This window comes from Camelus bactrianus, chromosome 8 (genome assembly GCF_048773025.1).
Source record: "Camelus bactrianus isolate YW-2024 breed Bactrian camel chromosome 8, ASM4877302v1, whole genome shotgun sequence".
Taxonomy (NCBI): domain Eukaryota; kingdom Metazoa; phylum Chordata; class Mammalia; order Artiodactyla; family Camelidae; genus Camelus; species Camelus bactrianus.
The window spans coordinates 53,739,883-53,761,782 of NC_133546.1; the positions used below are offsets into that span (position 1 = coordinate 53,739,883).

The 21,900-nt window shown below is 36.9% G+C and overlaps 1 long non-coding RNA gene across 6 annotated transcripts in view; it reads right to left on the minus strand.

Annotated features, from left to right (window-relative positions):
* The window catches only part of LOC105063771 (uncharacterized), an 864,622-nt gene that overhangs the window by 840,369 nt on the left and 2,353 nt on the right, over window positions 1-21,900 (minus strand). For all 6 annotated transcript variants that reach the window (XR_006722441.2, XR_012508690.1, XR_012508689.1 and 3 more), the window contains exon 2: window positions 10,067-10,169. This is a non-coding gene — a long non-coding RNA (uncharacterized LOC105063771). The remainder of the gene's footprint in view (window positions 1-10,066; window positions 10,170-21,900) is intronic.

The following is a 21,900-nucleotide window of genomic DNA, read 5'->3' on the forward strand; positions in this document are numbered from 1 at the left end:
TGCAATTAAAAAGGCCACTGAAATTCAGCGCAACTAGGAGACAGACTTTGAGTTTTGTTCTAGCATTAAAATAAACAACTTTGTATTAAAATATACCTGTATGGATCTTATGCTTAAAAAAAAAAAAAAAGGCTCACAGCAAAAGAGAATGCGACAATGAGTGTATGTATGTTCATGTATAACTGAAAAATTGTGCTCTACACTGGAATTTGACACAACATTGTAAAATGACTATAATTCAATAAAAAAAAGTTTAACAAAAAAGGGATCCTCAATGTATATGAGTATGTGTAACATTTAAATATGTCTGAATAAATTTTCATTTTGCTGCAAATCATAGATTATTGGTTTATCTGATAAGTAATCAGTGTATTAAGGGGATTTTAAATTGAAGAAAGTAATTTAAAATGGCCAAGCATGCTTAATGAAAATTATCCCTTTTTAATATCTTTTTTAATTAATAAATAAAGGTGTTCAATAAATAAACTATGAAGTTTAGACATTTTACATTATCCTGATTTAGATAGGATTTTAGGATTAGAAGGACCTTTAAATGTCACCTGTTTAATGCCTTAGCATCAATCTGCCAAGTGGTCATCTAATGCATGTTTGAATTCCTCAAGTTTCAGGGAACTTACTCCCTCTTTTTTTAACTTTGGAGAGCATGGAATATTTGAATTTATTCTATTCTGCCAAAGCTCAATCTAAAATTTTAACTTGGAAAATTAACAAAATGACCAAAGAATGTAATGACCAGTGTCCAGATTTGGAATAACACTATAGAAGCAAGCAACTTGTTAGTTTAATTCAGGTGTGACTGGAGTCATGCGGCATTAGATGAACTTCACAACACAGATGGAACAAGTTTCCACGAAAGTGTTCCCAGCATTGCAAAGACCAGTTGTGCTCCTCCCATTCCCTACAGGCTGACAGTCGGGGCCTACAATGTCCGTGGCCAAATGCAAGTCCAGAAGAACACTAATCAGTGAGCCCTAATCAGTCTGAGTCAATGAGAATGAGATCTGATTGGATATTAGAGTCATTGTCCCAAAGGTCTGGAATTTGCCTACCAGCAGAAGCTCATATCTTCCCTGACCACAGTGATCCCAAAACGCAAGCTGGAATCTTTGTCCCACCATTCATACCAAGTCTCTGTTTCTGGCCTTCATCCATGCTCCCTATATTCAAGTTCCCTATCCTGAATTCTGGTCCATTTGCCTGAGATCCAAGCAATATACATACCTCTTATCTCCTTAATGAAACCTAGATTTCTGTATCTTCAGATATTTCTCTGGCTGGGTCCATACTTATCATTTTAAGAGCTTCTGTGATATGATACATAGGGACCCAGCCATAGAAGCTTCTGTGATATTAATGGTAGACTGTCTCAGACTTGAACTACACCCCCTTGAACACTGGGCTATGGATTCATGGCCACACTCCACAGGAGTCAGCCTTATTGCCATGTTAATCTCTCTTGGGGGCATCATGAGAGAACAAAAGGAGTCCTAGCTCGGTTAGTTTTCCAAGCCTTGTCCCCACCTGGTCCTGATTTGCTCCACTTATATGCTATTAAGATCCCAAAATGCCTGGTGCTAAAAATTCTCTCAGATAATAGGACAACAAATTTAAAGGGAGAAATATTCATTAAAGGTCTATAGAAAGTTGATACAGACTAAAGTACAAGGATGAATTAAGTAGTTTAGTGAACAATTAAGAATATATATACCCTGACCAAGAGTTCGACAAGATGGCTTGGTAAAAGGGGATGCTTTTTAAGCTAAATGGATCTAATAGTGACAAAGTGAAGCAACATATTTCGAGCTATGTAGGGAAATATTTTCAAACAGAAAGATCTGATCATTTTTCCTTAAATCATATCCTGTAAGTGACTTCAGCCAGGCAAAGTCACAACCTTGCTTTCCTTATCCCACTTGGGCATGCTAATCTCCCCCTCCTAGCACCCTTGCCTGTCGTACACACAAGGTGATTATATTCTCTCTAGCATTTTTCTCTATCTCATATGAATATGTCTTACCACTGAAGCAGATTACAAATGCCACATCTTACCTTATCATACCAGAAATGTGTTCAGTAGACAATAAATTCTTATCGAATTGAATTGAATGTAACTGAATTGAAACAAATTGGGAGAAAAGTGAGTTTACATTGCAGAAGAGCTAAGCTGACAAAAGATTTGAATCAAATGCCTAATAGAGTTCTGAGACGGGATACTGAGGCTTAGAGAAACACTAAAAATAATATTGCACAAATTAGAAAACAAAATGTGGAACAACTATTATACAGACAAAAGCTGTCAGTTACAGGCTGTGGTAGGCAGAAGGGACCCCTAAAGACATTTACCTCCTAATCTCTAGAACCTGTGTATGTATTATTTTCAGTTGTGATTAAGTTAAGGCTATTTAGCTGTAGAGAGTATCCTGGATTATTCAGGTGGACCCAATGTGATCACATGAGAACTTGAAATTAGAAGAGAGAGGCAGAAGAGTGGGTCAGAGAGATGATGTGAAGTATAAGGAGAGGTTTGAAGCATGAAAAAGATTCAACTTGCTGTTTCAGGCTTTGAAGACAGGGAAGAGGACCAAAAAGCCAAGGAATGTAGAGGGTCTTCAGAAGCTGGAAATAGCCTTCAGCTGACAGCCACCAATAATTCCTTCAAAGCCATTATGTTAAGTTCAATAAGTCAGTCAGAGAAAGACAAATACTCTAGGATCTCTTTTATATGTGGAATGTAAAAAAACAAACAAACAAATAAACAAATAAACAAAAAAAACAACAAATGAAAAACCAAGCTCATAGATACAGAGAACAGATTAGTGGTTACCAGAAGTGAGGGGTAGGAGGATGAGAGAGACGGGTGAAGGGGGTCAAAAAGTTAAAAAAAAAAATGTCCCATGCCATTTACCTTCATACAATATTTGGGACATATTTATACCAGAAACTGGGAGAGCCTGGGGTTCCTATGCAGCCAGAGAACAGCAGATATGAGAGAACAGGTATGATATAAGAGATACGAGAGCAGATATGATAGAACAGGCTTAGCAGTCAGACCAAATGAGCTGGACTCTGGCTTTTGTGTGTACTCAGTCAAGTTACTGCACTTCTCTGAGCCTTCCTTTCTTCATCATAAAGTAGAGCTAATAAAATCTGCCCCTGGGGATGGTATGAAGTTTTCAAAAAAATTTTTTGATTGTTAATTATCTAAATGATTCTTCCATACTACTCCTCATCTTTGCTTCCACTACAAAAAAAAAAAAAAAAAGAGAAAAGAAAGAAAACAGGGGTCTCAGTCCCACAACCACAAGCAACTGAATTCTCAAACGAGCAGGAAACAGATTCTCCCCTAGAACTTCCAGGAAGGAACACAGTCTTCCAACACCTTGATTTTTATCTGGTGAGATCTGTACTGGACTTCCTACCTACAAAATTATAAAATAATAAATCTGTATTGTTTTAGGTACTAAGTTGACAGCAGTTTGTTAAGGCAGCAACAGGAAACTAACATAGGGAGAGAGGAAGTTTATATGCCAGCCCTAGTTAGGTGAGCAGTCAGTTACTGAGACTGGTTCATGTAACTGAGGGTTTAGAGTTTGTTCGCAAATTAGCTGTGTAGTTTGGGGGCTAGGGGCTCAAATGCAGAGATCAGGAGACATTTTTGAGGCAAACAGTGGGAAAATCAACCCCAAAGAACTACCAAATTTTTTTTTTCCTTTTCTCCAACTCTTCTTCCTTGCTCCTCTGTAAGTTTCCAAATTTTATTTAGTAATTTACTTAACAAATCTTGTAAGGCCTTAGGGATCCAAAGATATAATATACATCTTTTCCCAAGTAGGTCATGACCTTGTCAGTACAACAGATGTACCAATAATTCACACTGTATACTAAGAGAGTTGAACAAATACTTTCTCCTGCAACTCATTTAACCCTTGTAGCATCTTTCTATGTAGAACACTAACTGTACTGTAGATTGTAAGTAGATACTGTGTGTCTCTGTGTGTGTGAAGAAAAACACTCAAAATGGGGCAGGAGGGGAAAAATTCTGAGGAAAAAGAGAATGCTCTGCTAAGCTTTAGCTAGTTTAGTTTGCACAGTGCAGATATAGCCATGAATAATATTTTACCCCCAAAGGAATTCAAAATCAAAATATATTTTAAATGAAATTCAAAAAGAATTGTTATTAGCACTAAGCACTTACTAATTTAAATCCTAAACAAACTTCTATCTTGTAAGTCATTAATATTCAAAATCGCTCTTGGATTTCTCCAATACTGTGAGGAAAAAAACAGTAATTAGTTCACTAGAATCCCATGAAGAGACAGGAACTGCATTCATTGCACACATACTCTACGTCAACACAATGTGGAGCACTTTACTGGCCTTATCTCACTTACCTCGGAAGAGCCCCATCAGTCACTCACCTCCTAGGTAATACCTTAGTCACTGAGGAATTTGAAGCTCAGAAGAAACAAGTGTGCTGGCCCACTAGCAGAGAAATATTCAAGGAAAAACAACAGTGAACCAGTAAAATTGTTATAAGTGGGACAAACTGAACAGGAAGAAAAGTCAGATAAAGGTATGTAATAAACTATTAGTTTCCTATTGCTTCTGTAACAAATTACCAGAAACTTACTGGTTTTAAATAACACGAACTTATTGTCATGCAGTTCTAGAGGTAATAAGTCCAAAATCTGTCTCACTGGGTTAATGTCAAGGTGTTGGCAGGGCTGGTCCCTCCTGGAGGTTCTAAGGTAAATTTTGTTTCCCTACCTTTTCTAGTATCTAGAGGATGTCTGCATTCTTTGGCTCATGGCCCCTCCCTCCATCTTCAAGGCCAGCAAGATAGCATCTTCTAATTTTTTTCTCTGACTGACTTTCTAACCTATCTCTTAAAAGGACGCTTATGATAACATTGATAATATATAAATACAAAGATAATCTAGGATAATCTCCCCATCTCAAGATTTTTAATCACATCTGCTTAGTCCCTTTTGCCATGCCTGGTAATATATTCACAGATTCTGGGAATTATCTTTGGGGGGCCATTATCTTTAGGGGGACCATACTCAGCCTGTCACATAAACACATATAGATTAGAATCAAGGAAGAGAGTTTAGCCAAGAACAAAGAAGTACTAAAGTGGGTCAAAAACTGAGTGAAATGTCTAAGCACATCTGAGAGTCACTGTAAGAGGGACAAATTTAGAAGCAGGACATAAAAAAAAATCAAGCTAGGTCAAGGCTAATGGATTATGCAAAGTCTCTCTCCAGAGCTTGGGCAATAGCAGTGCATTCAAGAGACCCAAACACAATTCTCCCAACCATTGGCATTCCTATTCCTGCTCATGAACTGGTTTCAAGTTTCTCATAGGCCAATGTAGATTTTGCTAGCAAATAACTACCTAAAAGCTCTAAGCAGCTCCCAAGGGAAGAACCCTAAAGCTAACTGTCTCAACATTATAAGGTAAAATAATCAGGAGAAGGAAGAACCAGTGATGGCTCATAAAAGCACTGAGTTCTCTGAATTCTCAAGGCCATGCCATTTATCAGATCTAAACTGCAAGTGGTTATTATAAAATATAAGTGTGATAGGTGATAAAGAAACATCATCAGTGTCTGAGATAGAAGAAGTTAGGTTAGGGCCCATCTCACACTAATACGGCAGGTACCTAACTTGTCTCTTTATCTTCAATTTTGCCCCACTAAATTCGTATGTCTCAATACCAAGATTATTTTTCCAAAACACACATCTGATCACCTTGCTTTCCATCTTAAACCTCTGGTAATTCTGTCTGTAGAGTGAAGTGTAAACTCTTTGGTTTAAAACATAAGATCCTAAAAGTGAGGCTACCTACTTTTATAATTTTGTCTCCTACTCCTCCTTTCTGTGTGTTAAATACTTTTGTTAAAATGGGTGTCTCAGATTAAAGGTTACTTTCTCATTTTTATCTCTCTGGCTTTGTATATGCTATTCCTTTGGCTTGGAAAAAAAAAGGCCTATTCCTTCATTGGCTAGCCAATTCAAATGTCAATCACTCAGCAAAGCCTTCCTGAAACCAGCTCAGCAAAGTTTTAAATTTTTCCTGTGTTGTGCTCCCACTGCTAACATAGAGGCATAGACAAAATGTTCCTAGTGGATGGCAAACTTAAACCCAAGCTATGCCAGTATCAGTTTCTAAAGAATCCCCTTCAGATCAGGGCACAGCAGGGGCACCCTGGGATGGTGTTTTCATTTATGCTGCCCATCAGATCAGCTATGACACTTTGTGAAAGATTAAAAAAAAAATTCCCAAGGCTCACTCCAGGCTTACTGCATCAGAATCCATGTGAGTGGTGCTGAAGGGCTTGCAGGTATTTAATAAGCTTCACAGGTGATTCTGACACAGAAAAGGGAATGAAGATCTTCAACCAGGCTGATGCCACAACAGAGATATGTCAGTCAATGCTAGTGACTAGGAGTATGGGATCAGACCTGTAGGAAAAGGTGTAAGCCAGAGCTAAGCAGGTAGCCAGCACCACAGCTATGTAGGCTGAGACTCAGGGCACAAGAGGGCTGAAGTCAGGAAACCAAGGTGGAAGCTATTCTATATGGACCCAAAAAACATCAGAATTGGAGAAAGAGTAGGACTCAGTAAAGAATCTGGTACACATGGCCTACCTTTGACATGCTGGGTACCAAACTTGGGGAAATGAGAGTAATTCCAGAACTCACCAAATAGAGGCTTCTCCAAACAGTAACACTGCATCACCTGGAAATTTATTAGAAAAGCATCTTGGGCCCCATCCCAGGGCTACTGAATGGGCATCTGCATTTTCACCAGATCCCCAGGTGATTTAAAAGCCAGATCAAAATTTGTGAAGCACCTAGGCCTGGTTCCAGATGACACCAACGCTGCTGGTCTGTAGACCACATTATGAGAAGCAGGTTCTCATACTGAGCAAGTAGGAGAAATTCAAGTATTACCACTGTGAGCAGTTTGAAAGCAGGAGTCTCAATCAATTATCTTACCTCAGCAATTATCACAGGGCCTTAGGAACTGACTATACAGTCTATTGGTTGAGACCTCAGGACTCAGAGCTGGTTCAATTTCAACTCTACCCCTCACTGCCTGTGGTATTTTTAAGTTACTTAACTTCATTGTGCTTCAGTCTGTCATCTGGAATACAGAAATAACTGCCTCATAAGAATAAGGGAGAGATGGCATGTTATTTTTGATAGCACTGTAAGTGCTCAACAGATGATGAAAGAAAAAATTAACAGGATAATCAATTTTTGATTGATTGATTTTTGGTGAGTAAAAGAGCTCCAAAATTCTGGTGGTATAAATGATTTCAATTTAACTCGCATAATCAAGGGAAGAATGATTTAAATCTTAGTGACTGGCAGATATTCCAGTCATAAGACATCTTAGAGTATTAATATGTAAGTTCTCGAAAGTGATGGGTGAAAGAATTGTCTAAAGCAAGAGGATTGCTAACCTTTTTGGAGTAGTGACACCACAATGATGTATATGAACTCTCAGAGCTCTCTTATTCTTCCCCAAATACCTAAGAAGGAAATTTTTCATGGCTTATTTTCATTAAACTAAATCTAAATAGACTTACTTGACAATATTTTCACATTTTTGCATTATAGTGTTGCAAATCCGGATTAGAATCTCTTTCATAATAAATAGTACAGTTCAAAGAAACACATTTAGTTTTATGCTAATCCTTAATATAACTTATTTTTGGCTAGTGCTTTTAAATTTTCAGAAAAACTTTCACTCCATCTACCTCATTTATCCCCATAACAACTCTACAGTTGTTTTTTCTAAAGCCTAGAAAAGTTTGTTGTTCCTGTCTGACAGTTGAGGAAATGGAAAGTGATTTTAAGTGCTCAAAGTCACATAGTTGGTTTGTGGCAGAAATGAGACTAGTTAACAAGTTTTCTAATTCCCAACCGTTTCTTTGAGCTCCCACCAGCACCACTACCACCATCTGACTGTCACAAATTATGCTGGATCCAAACCCAAGTCAAAGCCAAGTCCCCTGCTCAGCTGCCCAGTATTCTAATGCCTCTTCCAACCAAGTGTCCTTTCCCAAAAACTATGTTCTCAGTATCACAAAGGCAACAGCTTCCTAAACATATAAGACAACCTTTTTCATTTTGTTAAAGTAACTTTTCAGTTCTAGAAGTTAGAAGTCAAATTTAGAGGTGTGACTTTACTTAATTTAAAGTTTTTCAAATTTGATGAAATATAATTCTTTTTTAATTTGGCTAGTTCATTCATTCACTAAATGTGACATTTGCCTATAGATTTCTCAACTCAACTTTCTTTAGAAAAAAAGTTCTAATCTATAAAAGTATTACTGTGCTTTCCAATTTTGGATACTAATTTTTATTAAGGATCCTAACACTAGGGTTTTAGAAATGAGCACAAATCTGAGACTGATAAATGATAAAGCAATGAGAACTTATTAATAAAAATCAATTAAATCTTCAAAAATACCCCCAAACAGCATGTTCTTAAAAAAGAAAACACACACACACACACACACACACACACACACATTGTATTTAGAGACTTCAATTTAGTCATTAAACTTTAGAATTAATACTATGAAATGTTTTCCCAAAGTTAGTACACATTTTTGAAGTTTTGCTAATGTTTCTGGATAACCAATAAGGTTATATAATTTATGGCAGAACAATTATGACAGAATCACTAAAGAAAAACTGACAACTCTAAACCGACAAGTGTAAGAAATTCCAAAGTCGCACTGACAATTCAGATCTACTTCCTTTCATGCCCAAATTCACTTAATATCTCATTTGGTTTTCAAACCTCCCCTCAGAAGCAATTGGAACAAAACCATGAGCAAGCTCAATCTCCATTTGGGCATGTAACCCTTTTACAAACACAATTACAGCCAAACACTATTGTAACCTGATTTGCATTTGCACTAACTAAGTTACAAAGCACATTGAAAATGCCTGCTATGCATACTACCGACTTATTAGGAGAATATATTGCAGGGCTTCTGTGAACACTAATTAAAAAGGTTTTATCTTTCCCCTCTGGTCCACTGAAATTGTTCAAATGCCTTGCCTGCTACAACTTTGTTCAAAAACAGTTTTCAAACATGTGATCAGAGCTGGGCAACTATTTCAGGTGGCTTGATTCTGTTTCCACGGTGGATAAGGCCTGAGAGACAAAGTTTCAGTCTAAACTTTGAGCTTCCTTTCCTTTGTCATTTTGTGTTGCAACCTTAGCATTATCCAACTGTGGACTTTTATCTGTGAATATCTAAATCCTGTCTTGTGGAAAACTAATTACTGAACCACTGAGAGCTTCATAATGTCCTGCATTTAAGTCCTGAGCATCATACATAATGCATAGGCAGCAGTCTCTGCACTCTGATTACAGAACACTGTCATTAAGTGAGCAAATTAAAGATGTGAATAATTCACTGGCTGAGCTTATTGTCAGTGCTGCATTGTGAAATTAGAATTTCTAATAAGTACTGCAATTTTTTTAACCCAATTAACACAGAGAACATCTTGAGACTGATTAGTACAATAAAAATTATTACCTTATTCTTTTGCTTCACAACAGCCAAATTAAATACTGTACTTAATTATGCAGCATTCATTCCTTCTCTGCTAAAAAAAAAAAACCCTATCATTTTAATAAGAGTTCTAATATTTGTAGGTAAGCTAAAAATACAGCACATGCATCTGTAGCTCACTGTCTTTTTGCAAAGTTTTTTTAAGAGTCTGAACATCAGTATTATCACCACTGGTTGATTATGGTGACACTAGTCTATTCTTGAACCAAATATTTTTTTTCTAAAAAAAAAAAAAAAAAAGCACACATGGAATTGACAAAGTAACTAACCTCCTCAAATTGAGTTGAACACATTATATCTCTGCTTTTTCTTAGATCCTTAAATGCAAATTAACAAAGATTTGCCCCCACTATACTGTTTGTGATTGAGGCTGAAACATATATTTAAGAAAATTAATTGATAGGAAAACATTAAGTATCTGTAAGAGTGGGTCTTACCTCAGATGCTCATTTAGCACACAGTGATCTGTCTCACTCCTGCCACGCAAGTGGGAAAGTCCAGTTTATGCTCGGCATGATGATCCTACGCAGAGAGTGTCTGCTGCCATGTTAAATAAAGAAAATGATCATTTAAACCGGGGCTTTTGTCTCCCAATATTTCCTCCTGCTGCCCCTTTCGCATCAAAGCCCAGAGAGGCAGGCACATCTGGCGGCGGTCCCTGCCCCTGACCGCAGCTGCCTCTGGAGAGCTCCCCCCTTCCTTTCAGCTCCTCTGCATCCCCTTCCTGGACAACTTCAGCCCCCTAAAATGGGGGAAAGAAACGATGACATTGCAGGCAGAATATGAGATTGTTTGTTCAGCCTCTGCAGCCACCTCCTTCCTGTCTAGATATTTTACAGAAAGGGAATGAGAAGGGGGAAACAGCGAAGGTGCTCTGAAAATCAGTCAGACACAATGCAATAGGGAGATGGAGAGGAGGGAAAGGAGAATGAGAGAGCGAGAGAGTGTGTGTGTAAGGGGGGGGATGCTGTCAGTGCAGATAAATCTGCATATGGAAATTAGGGTTATCCTGGGTACAGTTTTATTTAACTATGATCTACTGTTTTTTTAATTAGACCAGAATTTTAGCAAAGGAAAGGAAGAAGGAAAGTGAGTCTTGAAACCAGAGAGAGAAAAACTTCTAATTCAATAGATTTAAAATTTCATAGCAACTGCAAATAGCAGATTCAGAAGTTGTAGGGAAAAGAAAAGGCACAAAAACAATAAGAACAAAACAAAACAAAAACCAGGGAATTTTTTTCCCTGTTTTGTTTAATAAACAAGAAAACCTCCCTACCTCCAGGGAGGAAAAAAAAAAGAAAGAAAGAAAGAAAAGGAAATTGGGATAAGAATGTGAAGAATTTAAAAGCCTTCTGTGGTCTGTGTAAAACCTATCCTTAAATGATAGAAGGATCATATGGGAAAAAGGAATTGTCAAAAGTAGATAACTGACATTACATGTAGAAACCAGTAGGAACACATTCTGCATTTTAATAACAGAGGTATAGAATGTTTTTTGCCTTCCTTAGAGAATACCTTTGCAGCTCTCACCCATGGCAAAGTGCTACTGACTATAATCAGTTTGAGGTTGTCATTGACACCAGCCAACTACTCCTTTTGAGGTGCTGGGAGTAAAACAATAAGGAGGTGGAGTGACCAAGACTACAGGAGATTGGCTGGAGTGCTGGGCAGTGAGCCCTCCACCAGAGATGCTGGCTGATAGCAGTTTGACCAGAAGGAAGCATGAGTTGATTTTGTAATGTGACTGGGAAATTTCATGGAATGGACTAATGTTTACTGGTCCACCTAAAACATGGCAAGCACTGAATCATTTCTCTTCTCAAGAAGTCAGAATTCAATGGAAAAAAAATTAAAAATGAGATGGTATTGCACTGTTATAAACAAAGGAGAGGTTCAGATAGTCTGGATTTGAGCAGTGTGAGGAGATGTCAATGCCCTCAAAGCTCTCCATGCACATGGTTAACTGGATCCTTCAAGACAAGCTCAGGCACTCTAAGCAAGTTACTTTGTCCCTTTGAACTCTAGTTTCTTCACCTGTGAAGTAACTGTTTTTTAAGTTTGTGATAAAAGAAAAAAAAATTAAACATCTTTTGCCTGACTCATGATAATGGCTCAAAAAATATCAAACCTATTGTCAGTTCAGATGGCACCTCCTCTATGAATCCTTTCCCAATACCTGCAAACAGGCTCAGAGGCTTCTTCTGCAAGTCTCCCACTGTTCCCCATTACATTATATCCTTGTCATTTTCAGCAGGTCTGTCTCTTTAACAGTCCTTAACCAGGAGACATTGTGCCCTCAGGAGACATTTGATAATGTCTAGAGACATTATTGATTTTCACAACTCAGGAGGGTTGCTGTTGGCATCTAATACATAGAGGCCAGGGATGGTGTTAAACATGCTACAATACACAGAACAGGTCCCAACAACAAAGAATTATCAGGCCCACAACATCTACACTGTAGTAATGAGCACAGCTAGCACCCAGATCTTGGTTTCTAATAAAAGGAACTAGGGGTCCTTAGACAAAAGTCAGATTCTAGGTCAGGGGCAAGAAATATATAAGGTGATCCTAGAGCAGCTTGTAGTGATAGAAAGCAAGAAGTACTCAAAAAACAACAAAAACTACAAAAAAAATTGATACGGGTATATCAAAGAGACACAAGAACAATCTGAAAGATCTCCCAAGGGCAAAAGTTGGAACTGTTTGAGCAATAAATACACAAAATAGTATTGGGTTTAACCTAAACTATGATATAAATATCTGCAAGTCCATACTGATATAAACAAATTATTGAAAAATAATTAAGTGAGAGAAGAGACAAATCTTCACAGAAGAATCCCAAATCATTTATATAAATAATCCTCCCTCCAGGAGATGCAGCATAACTCCCCACTCCTTAAGTGTGGGACTCTCACAGTAACTTCCATATTTGGGAGTGGAGAGGCAGGACTCAAGAGAGTAACTTTATAAAGGAGAAATCTGACATAACACTACTTCAGCCAGGTGGTCAAGGTTAACATCAAACATAGTGTATGTTTGTGCCCTAACCCCAGTCTAATTATGGGGAAAAAATCAGACAAATTCCAATAGAGAGACATTCTACAAAACACCTGACCAAGACTCCTCAAAACTGTCAAGGCCATCAAAAATAGGAAAAGTTGGGAAAACTGTCAAAACTAAGAAGAGCCTAAAAAGATATAAACACTAAATATATGGTGGCTTATACGCAGAGAACTACAAGACATTGACAAAGGAAGTTAAAGATGACTCGAAGAAATGGAAAGATATCTTATGTTCTTGGATTGGAAGAATTAATATTAAAATGGCCATATTACCCAAAGCAATCTACAGATTTAATGTGATCCTTATAAATTACCAGGACATTTTTCATAGAATTAAAACAAATAATCCTAAAATTTATATAGAATCACAAAAGACCCAGAATTGCCAAAGCAATACTGAAGAAAAAGAATGAAGCTGGAGGAATAACCCTCCTAGACTTCAGACAATACTACAGAGCTACAGTAATCAAAATAGCATGGTATTGGTGCAAAAATAGACATATGGACCAATGGACCAGAACAGAGAGCCCAGAAATAAACCCACAAAGTTTTGGTCAATTAATCTTTGACAAAGGAGGCAAGAACATACAAAGGAGTAAAGACAGTCTCTTCAACAAATGGTGGTGTGAAAACTGGACAGCTGCATGTAAATCAATGAAGTTAAAATACTCCCCTATACCATATACAAAAATAAACTGAAAATGGCTTAAAGACTTAAATATAAAACAAGACACTATAAACCTCTTAAAAGAAAACATAGGCAAAACATTACATGACATAAATCTCAGCAATGTTCTCCTAGGGCCATCTATCCAGGCAATAGAAATCAAAGCAAAAATAAACAAATGGGACCTAATTAAATTTGTAAGCTTTTGCACAACAAAGGAAACCATAAGCAAAACAAAAAGACAACCTACAGAATGGGAGACAATATTTGCAAAAGATGAGGATGACAAGAACTTAATTTCCAGAATATATAAGCAGCTCATACAACTTAATAATAAAAAAAAAATAAAAACAACCCAATCCAAAAATGGGCAGAAGATCTAAACAAGCAATTCTCCAATGAAGACATACAAATGACCAATAGGCACATGAAAAAATGCTCAATATCACTAATTATCAGAGAAATGCAAATCAAAACTACAATGAGGTATCACCTCACACCAGCCAAAATGGCCATCATTCAAAAGTTCACAAATGATAAATGCTGGAGAGGGTGTGGAGAAAAGGGAACCCTCCTACACTGTTGGTGGGAATGTAGTTTGGTGCAGCCATTAAGTAAAACAGTATGGAGATTCCTCAAAAGATTAAAAATAGACTTACCATATGATCCAGCAATCCTACTCCTGGGCATATATCCAGAGGGAACCTCAATTCAAAAAGATGCATGCACCACAATGTACATAGCAGCACTATTTACAATAGCCACGACATGGAAACAATCTAAATGTCCATCGACAGATGATTGGATAAAGAAGCTGTGGTATTTATACAATAGAATACTATTCAGCCATGAAGATAATAAAATAATGCCATTTGCAGCAACATAGATGGGTCAAGTGAAGGAAGCCAGAAAGAGAAAGAAAAATTCCATATGATATCATTTATATGTAGAATCTAAAAAAAAAAAAAAAAAAGAAAGACAAATGAATTTATTTACAAAACAGAAACAGATTCACAAATATAGAAAACAAACTTATGGTTACCGGGGGGAAAGGGAATGGGAAGAGATAAATTGGGAGTTTGAGATTTACAGATACTAATATATATATAAAATAGATAAACAATAAGTTCATACTGTATAGCACAGGGAACTATACTGGATATCTTGTAGTTAATTTATGGTGAAAAAGAATATGAAAACAAATATATGTTTGCTCATGTATGACTGAAGCACTATGCTGCACACCAGAAACTGACTGTATTTCAATAAATATATATATGCAAATAAATGTATGGTGGTATCCTGGATGGGATCCTTGAACAGAAAAAGAACTTTAGGTAAAAATTAAAGAAGTCTGCATAGAGTATGGAATTTAGTTACTAGTAATGTATCAATTGATGGGTGTATTAATTGTAATAAATATACCACCTTAATGTAAAATGTTAATAATTGGGGAAAGTAGGTGTAGGTATACAGAACTCTGTACTTACTATCTTTGCAATGTTTCTGTAAATCTAAAACTGTTCTAAAAAATAAAATGTATTTAATTTATTAAAAAGCCAGATGGGCCAAAGTGAAGAAATCTTGCCCTATACTATACTATAAGCCTCTGAGAGAAAGGCGCTTTGTGATTTTGTTGAGTATGTTTATAGGCTGATGTTTATAGGTGGTAGCTTGTCCTCAAAGATGACCCCCAGTGAACCATGCCTCTCAGAATTCATACTTTTGTGTGTTCCCCTCCACCTGAATCTGGGCTGGCCGTATGACTTGCTTTTGACTAACAGAGTGCAGCAAAAGTGACACTGTGTGACCTCTGAGACAAGGCCCTAAGAAGTCTTGTAGTTTTCACCTAAGTCTCTTGCATTGCCTGTTCTGGGAAAGATAGCCACTGGGTAAGAAGTCTGAATACACTGAGATCTCCATTCTATTGGAAACCCCAAGCCACCAAATGGGGAAGCTTATAGAGGGAGGAGACAGGAAGAATCAATGAGAGACAGAGAGAGATTGGGGGGGGGGGTCCAGTCATCCCAGGCTGTTCTGCCCAGTCTAGCTGACAGAATCAATAAATGTGAGTTAAGAAACCACATTTGACATCCAGTACATTCAAGCCTACAGATGGCTATAGCCCCAGCATCTATTTGCCTGAAACAGTATGAGAGAAACCAAACAATAACTACTCAGATGATCCCAATTTACCCATAAAACTATAATAAACCATAATTAATCATTTGGTTAAGACATTAACAAATTTAGAGGTGGCTTGTTGTGACGCAGTAGATCAGTCAGTGCCTCTTAACTCAGTAGACATTCCAGAACAATGAGAAAGTTGCTTCTATGTTGTGGAAAGAAAATAATGGTGAGATTTCTTCTAACATTTTAGACCATTTCCATTAAAACAAAAACAAAAACGTATCAGTTGGTAATTTCAAGATAATGGGTTTTGCAATCAGGTATTAAAAAAGAAAGAAAGGAGGGAAGGAAGGAAGGAGGGAAGGAAGGAAGGAAGAAAAGAAGGAAGGAAGGAAGAAACGAAGAAATGTGCTTAGTATCTGAAACAGGAAGGTCAAGCTGGGATGAAAAGACGGAATAGTTTATGTGGAAAGAAAGAAATTAGTTATGGGGTTTTTTTAGGTGTATATTTTAAAACACATATTTTCCACTTAAATATAATTACAATGATTTTAAAATTTATTGAGTGCCAGTTACCTTTACATGTAGTATTAACATCACAGAATTACATGAGATGGAAGCTACTTTAACCCCAATTTTACAGATGAGGAAATAGTGCCTCAGAATAGCTAAGTTACTTGCCTAAGGTCACCCAACTAGTGTATGTGAATAGGATTTGAATCTGGGCATTCAGACTCCAGAGTCTATTCTCTTGGCACAGTCTAACAGAGAAGATAAGCATAAATAAAATAATCATCGAAACTGCTGTAAGTTTCATAAAACTAAGTGCAGGATGCTATAATTATAAAACACATACCTGGGCCAGTTTGGGAGTTTGAGGAGGCTATGAAGGGGTTGAGGTTGAGGGGGTCACCTGGGTTAGTAAGGTCAGGTGCTTGATAGATAACTGGCCCATGAACCAGAAAAAGGCAGAGACAAAAATAGGTGTACAATTGGCTGTTGGTCGAGTATCTTTCTGAGAATTCTGATTTGTAAGGCCCCGAACACAATTTCTCTGGCACTCACCATTTTGGTAATGATGGGCTGTCACAGTATGGAGGAATGAGAGGGGAGACAAGGGGAGAGAAGAAAAAGAGAATTTAGTTTTGCTCCCCTTTATTTAAAAAAAAATCCTCAAAGGTTGTCCAAGTTGTGATCTCCATTTCCCCTCCTCTTGCCCCCCTCTTGATCCACTCCCTAGAGCATCTCTCCTCATCATTCCCCTGAAGATGCTTAGACACCAATGACCTTCATTTTGCCAAATCTATTGGTAGTCTATTCTCAGACTTCATTCTTTCAAGCTACCAGCAGTATTTGGCAGAGCTGACCATCCTCCTTGAAACACTTTCTAAGCTTGGTTTCAGAGATACTACGCTCTCCTGGTTTTTCTCCCATTCCAGTAGCTATTCTACTCCTCTGTGTTCTTTAATGGAGCTTCCTCTCATCCCTGAGTTCTAAATGATGAAATGCCCAAGAGCTTAGCCCTTGAACTTATTATCTTCCTCATCTATACTCTTTCCCTAAATTATCTCAACTAAATTAATGGCTTCAAATACCATCAATATGCCAGCTCTTAAATGTATAATTCTACCTAGATCTGACCCCCACTCTGAACTGAAGCCAACTTTGTATCCAACTGCTTGCTGAATGTATTCATTTGGATAGATTCCAGAACAGATTCTGGAGCAAGGCTCTCTAAATTCAGATCCTAAATTTCCTTTGTCATAGTTAGGCAGAGGATACATAGCTTCTCCGTGCCTCAGTTTCCTCAACTGCAACATGGGTACAACATTATTACTTTATCTCCCAGAGTTGCTTAAATGAGCTAATATGTTTAAAGCACGTCTTCCAATAGTGCCTGGTATCTTCCAAGTGGCATTTGTTAGTTACAGATAGGCATCTTCTTTGTGACTCCTCATTTCATCAATGACATCTTTAGTCACCTAGTTGTTTAAGCCAAAACTTAATCAAACAAAAATGGAAACTCTTCTCTTACACAACTCACAACTGTCACATCAGCCCATCCTGCCAGCACCACCTTCAAGCGTATCTCAGTTATATCTCACCACTTCTATGTCAGTCTGAGTTACTAAATTCTCTCACCTGGAGCATTCTAAGAGTATACTGTTGGTCTCCCTGTTCCTAGACTTGCCCAAATAGTTTATTCTCCCCATTGCAGTTGAAGTGATCTGTTAAGACTTGAGTTGTTTTATTCCTCTGCTCAAACACTCCAATGGTTTCCCACAGCACTCAGAGTAAAAGCCAGAGTCCTTATGGCCAGGACTTGGTCCTCCCCACTTCACATCCGCTCCAAGACTCAAGCATTTACCACTTTCCTTTCTTACTTTTCATGGGAAATCTTGCTCTTGCTCAAACACATGAGAATATGCTCCCAGAGATCAACCTGGATTGCTCCCTCACTTCAGTCAGATCTCAGCTTTAAATGTCACTTTATGAGTTAGGCCTCCCTATATAAAACAGCATACCTGCCCAGGCATTCTCTAAATCCTGCCTTTGCTTTATGTTTTTAATAGCATTCATCCATATTTTTATTTGTTATTGCCCACCCTGGCCCCCATTAGAACTTCAGCAGTAGGCCTTATGCTCTATCTCCAGCACTTATAACAATACTTGGCTTTTAGCAGTTGCTCAAAAAATATTTGTTGAACTAATGAATGTATGTAATTTTTTTCTGGGCCAATTATTAATTCCAGAATTTTTTGAAAGTTTTTTCCTAATCAGCCCACATGCTCCCACTCCTACCCAACCTCACTCTAGTCATTCTACCCATTAAAGATAAGATCTGGCCCTGGTGTTAGCACACTGAATTATGCCTTCCTAGAGCTGTTTCACATATGCACAGTCTCAGCCATCTCTTTCTTTTCAAGCTGATAAGTAAATCTTTTCAAAATGACTAAGCCACAGTTTTCCTGTGATGCCGCTTTTCTATTTAGAGAGAGAAATCTAGTGTATTAATTATGATAGTTTAAGGAAAATGAGATAATTATAATGATACATAATTGTATTCTTGAATAAAAGGGTAAGAGCATCGATAGGTCACAAAAGTTATCAGAACTAGGAAATTTAAAAGCCTTTAAAAACAACTCAGCTCTTCTCTCAGTTTATTTTTTGCTTATTCCCAGCCTCATTCTCATTATGTTTAATTCTCTTCCCTTTCTTTGGCCACAGGGTCTTTGATTTGTACTCTTCTAGGCTTTTTTCTCTTCTCTCTGTTATCTGGCTATCTCTAATTATTTCTGTGTGGTGGAAGGTGGTTGTCCCACAGCTCCTGAATCAGAATCACCGCAGATCAAGAGCCCAGGACAGAATAAGCTAGCCCTTTTCAGTTCCCATTACAAATCCATTAGAGACAATCCTTTGGCTGACCAGAGAGGCAGTCTTTTACCATACACATGGTTGCCAAAAGGATGACTTTCTAGAATGTGTAGGGGGAAGGATAGGGGCAAAAAGATTCTTAAGGAATGAAGGTCGTGGTGAACTGAACAGATAACCACCCAAAGTTTCCACTGCCACTAGAAATCAGGTGTAAATAATCTGCAGTCTGTGGAATCTGACACCAACTAAAAATCAGGATGATTCTTCTTTCCACCTTAGGTTGGTTTGGTCATTTCTAATATTCAAACAATAAAAACATGTATAGAGTTTTTTTGCCCCTAAAGTGTGCCTTCATTTCCACCTTCCAAATTTTAACTAGTAACTTTTTGGTGTATAATCTCCTTGTAATCATACACATATAACTTCAGTGTGATATATAAATGAGTTCAATAGAACAAAAGCTACTTCAACTTTCAACTACCCATTTCATCAACTTCACCTTCTTTAGCTGTATATCTCGCATTACTCCTGTTAATGAAAAATTGTCCTTGATCCTATTAGAGGTCAATATGTCATCTGCGTGGTGAATACAATTCCCCCTTGTCTTAATGCCCGCAGTCCTGTAATCATTCCCTTCCTCTTCAGCATCATCAACTTTTCCCTTTATACTTGATTGCTATAACCTCACACACATGTTCTAATACTGCCTATCTTTAAAACCTCATCTCCTGATCCCCACATCTCCCTCTTGCCCTAATTTTCTGTTTTATTTTAAATTAAATTCCTGGGTAAAGCTTCTATATTTGCTGACTCACCTCCCATTTTCTATCCAACTCACTCCAGTCTAACATTTTCCCCAACCACTACTCAACTAAAATGGCTTTCATCAACATCAGTAATGACCTTGCCAAATTCAATGGTTAATTTGTTTTCTCTTAGAATTCCATTTATCAGCAGCATTTGATATAGATTTCCCATTCTTTTATGAAAATCTCTTGGCTTTTGTGACAGATACCACACCATACTGTACACAGTTGAGTTTTCTCCAGAGAAATGGCTTTACTTCTTGCCTTTCTTTGCTGCCATTTTCCTGTTTACTAGCCCTCTGAATATCTAAATTTTTATTTTAGCTTTTAGATTTAGGACTATGATCCACATTGAGTTAAATGTTGTAAACAGTACAAAGTAAAGATCAAACTTCATCGTTTAGTGTATCATATCCAATAGTTTTACCACCATTTGTTGAAAATTGTCTTTTCACCATTGAATTATCTTTCCCCAAAATCAACTGACCATATCTATAGGGGTCTATTCTTGGATTCTATTCTGTTCCATCGACTATGTGTCCTTAGACCAATACCACATAGTTTTGATTATTGTAGCTTTATAGTAAGTCCTGAAATCAAGTACTGTGAATTTTCCACTACTATTCTTATTCAAAATTGTTTCTAGATGCTTTTCATTTCCCCATCTATTTTTGAAAGCATAAGTGAATTTCTATAAAGAAAAGACCACTGAGATTTTGATTAGCATTCAACTGAATTTGTAGACAGATGTTGGAAGAACATCTGTATCTTCTATGTCTATTTAATTGGGTATACTTGAACTTCTCTCAGAAATACTTCTTACTCCTCAGCATACAAAATCTGGTGCATATTTTGTTAAATTTATCTCTATGTACGTTTGATGCCATTAAAATGGTATTGTTCTCTAATATTCAATGTCTAAATGTTCACTGCTTGTTTATAAAAATACAATTCATTTTGTATAGTAACATTGAAACTTGTGCCACCTTGCTGAATTCATTATTAGTTCTAGTAGTTGTTTTTGTACATTTTAAGGATTTTCTACATAAATGACTATTTATGTCACCTGAGAATGATGACTAGTTTTCCTACCTCATTTCCAATCTGTGTGACTTTTCTTTCTTTCTCATACTTTGCTGTATTGGTTAGTTACCTCCAGCACAATGTTACATTGAAGCAGAGAAAACAGACATCCTTGTCTAGTCCTCAATCTTAGGAAGAACGCATTCATTTTCATAATATTAACAGTAGGTTTCTCACGGTTGCCATTTATCAGTTTAGGGAAACTTTCTTCTATTCCTACTTTTCTGAAAATTTTTATTGTGACTGGATGTTGAATTTTTCAAGTGACTTTTATTTTCATATTGAGATGACAGTGATTTTTCTTTTTACAGTCTTTTGATATAATGAAGTACCCTAATTGTGTTTTGAAATCTTAACCAAACTTGCATTCCCAAGATGAACTTGATTTTTTTTTTAGCATATGTCATCTTTTTTATGTACTGCTAGATTTTACTTGGCAAAATTTCTGCCTCTTTGTGCATGATATTGTACTTTCCTATTCTTGTCCTTGTCATTTTTTTAAATCAGTGTAATACTGGCCTAATTAAATGAGTTTTGAAGTATTCCATCCTCTTCTAATTTCTTTAAGAGTTAGTATAGAATTTGTATTATTCCTTCCTTAAATGTTTGGGAGAATTCAATAGTAAAACCATCTGGTCCTGGAGTTTTCTTGGAAGAAGTGTGTGATGTGTGTGTGTGAGAGAGTTTTTAAACTAAGGATTAAAATTATTAAGATGAATATAGAGATAGTTGAGTTATATTTTTCTCCTTTCGTAAGCTTTAGTAGTTGGTATCTTTCAAGGAATTTATCTATTTCTATTTTTCTAAAATATATTCTAATTTTTAAGATTTCAATCCTTAAAAGTTGATAAAATTTATTTTATGGCTCAAAATATGGTCTTAGTGAATGTTCCACGTGCACTTGTTGAGTTTATTCTGATATTGCTAGATTGAATCACCTATAAATGTCAATTACATCAAGTTGGTTGGTAATGCTGTTCAAGTCTTCTTATCTATACAAATTTTCTGTCTACTTAGTCCACCAATCACAGAAAGAGGAGTGCTGAGGTCTCCATAATTATTGACTTGAATATTTCTTCCATAAGTGATAGTATTTTGTTCTTTATGTAAATTGAAGGTCTGTTATGTGATACATACACTTACTA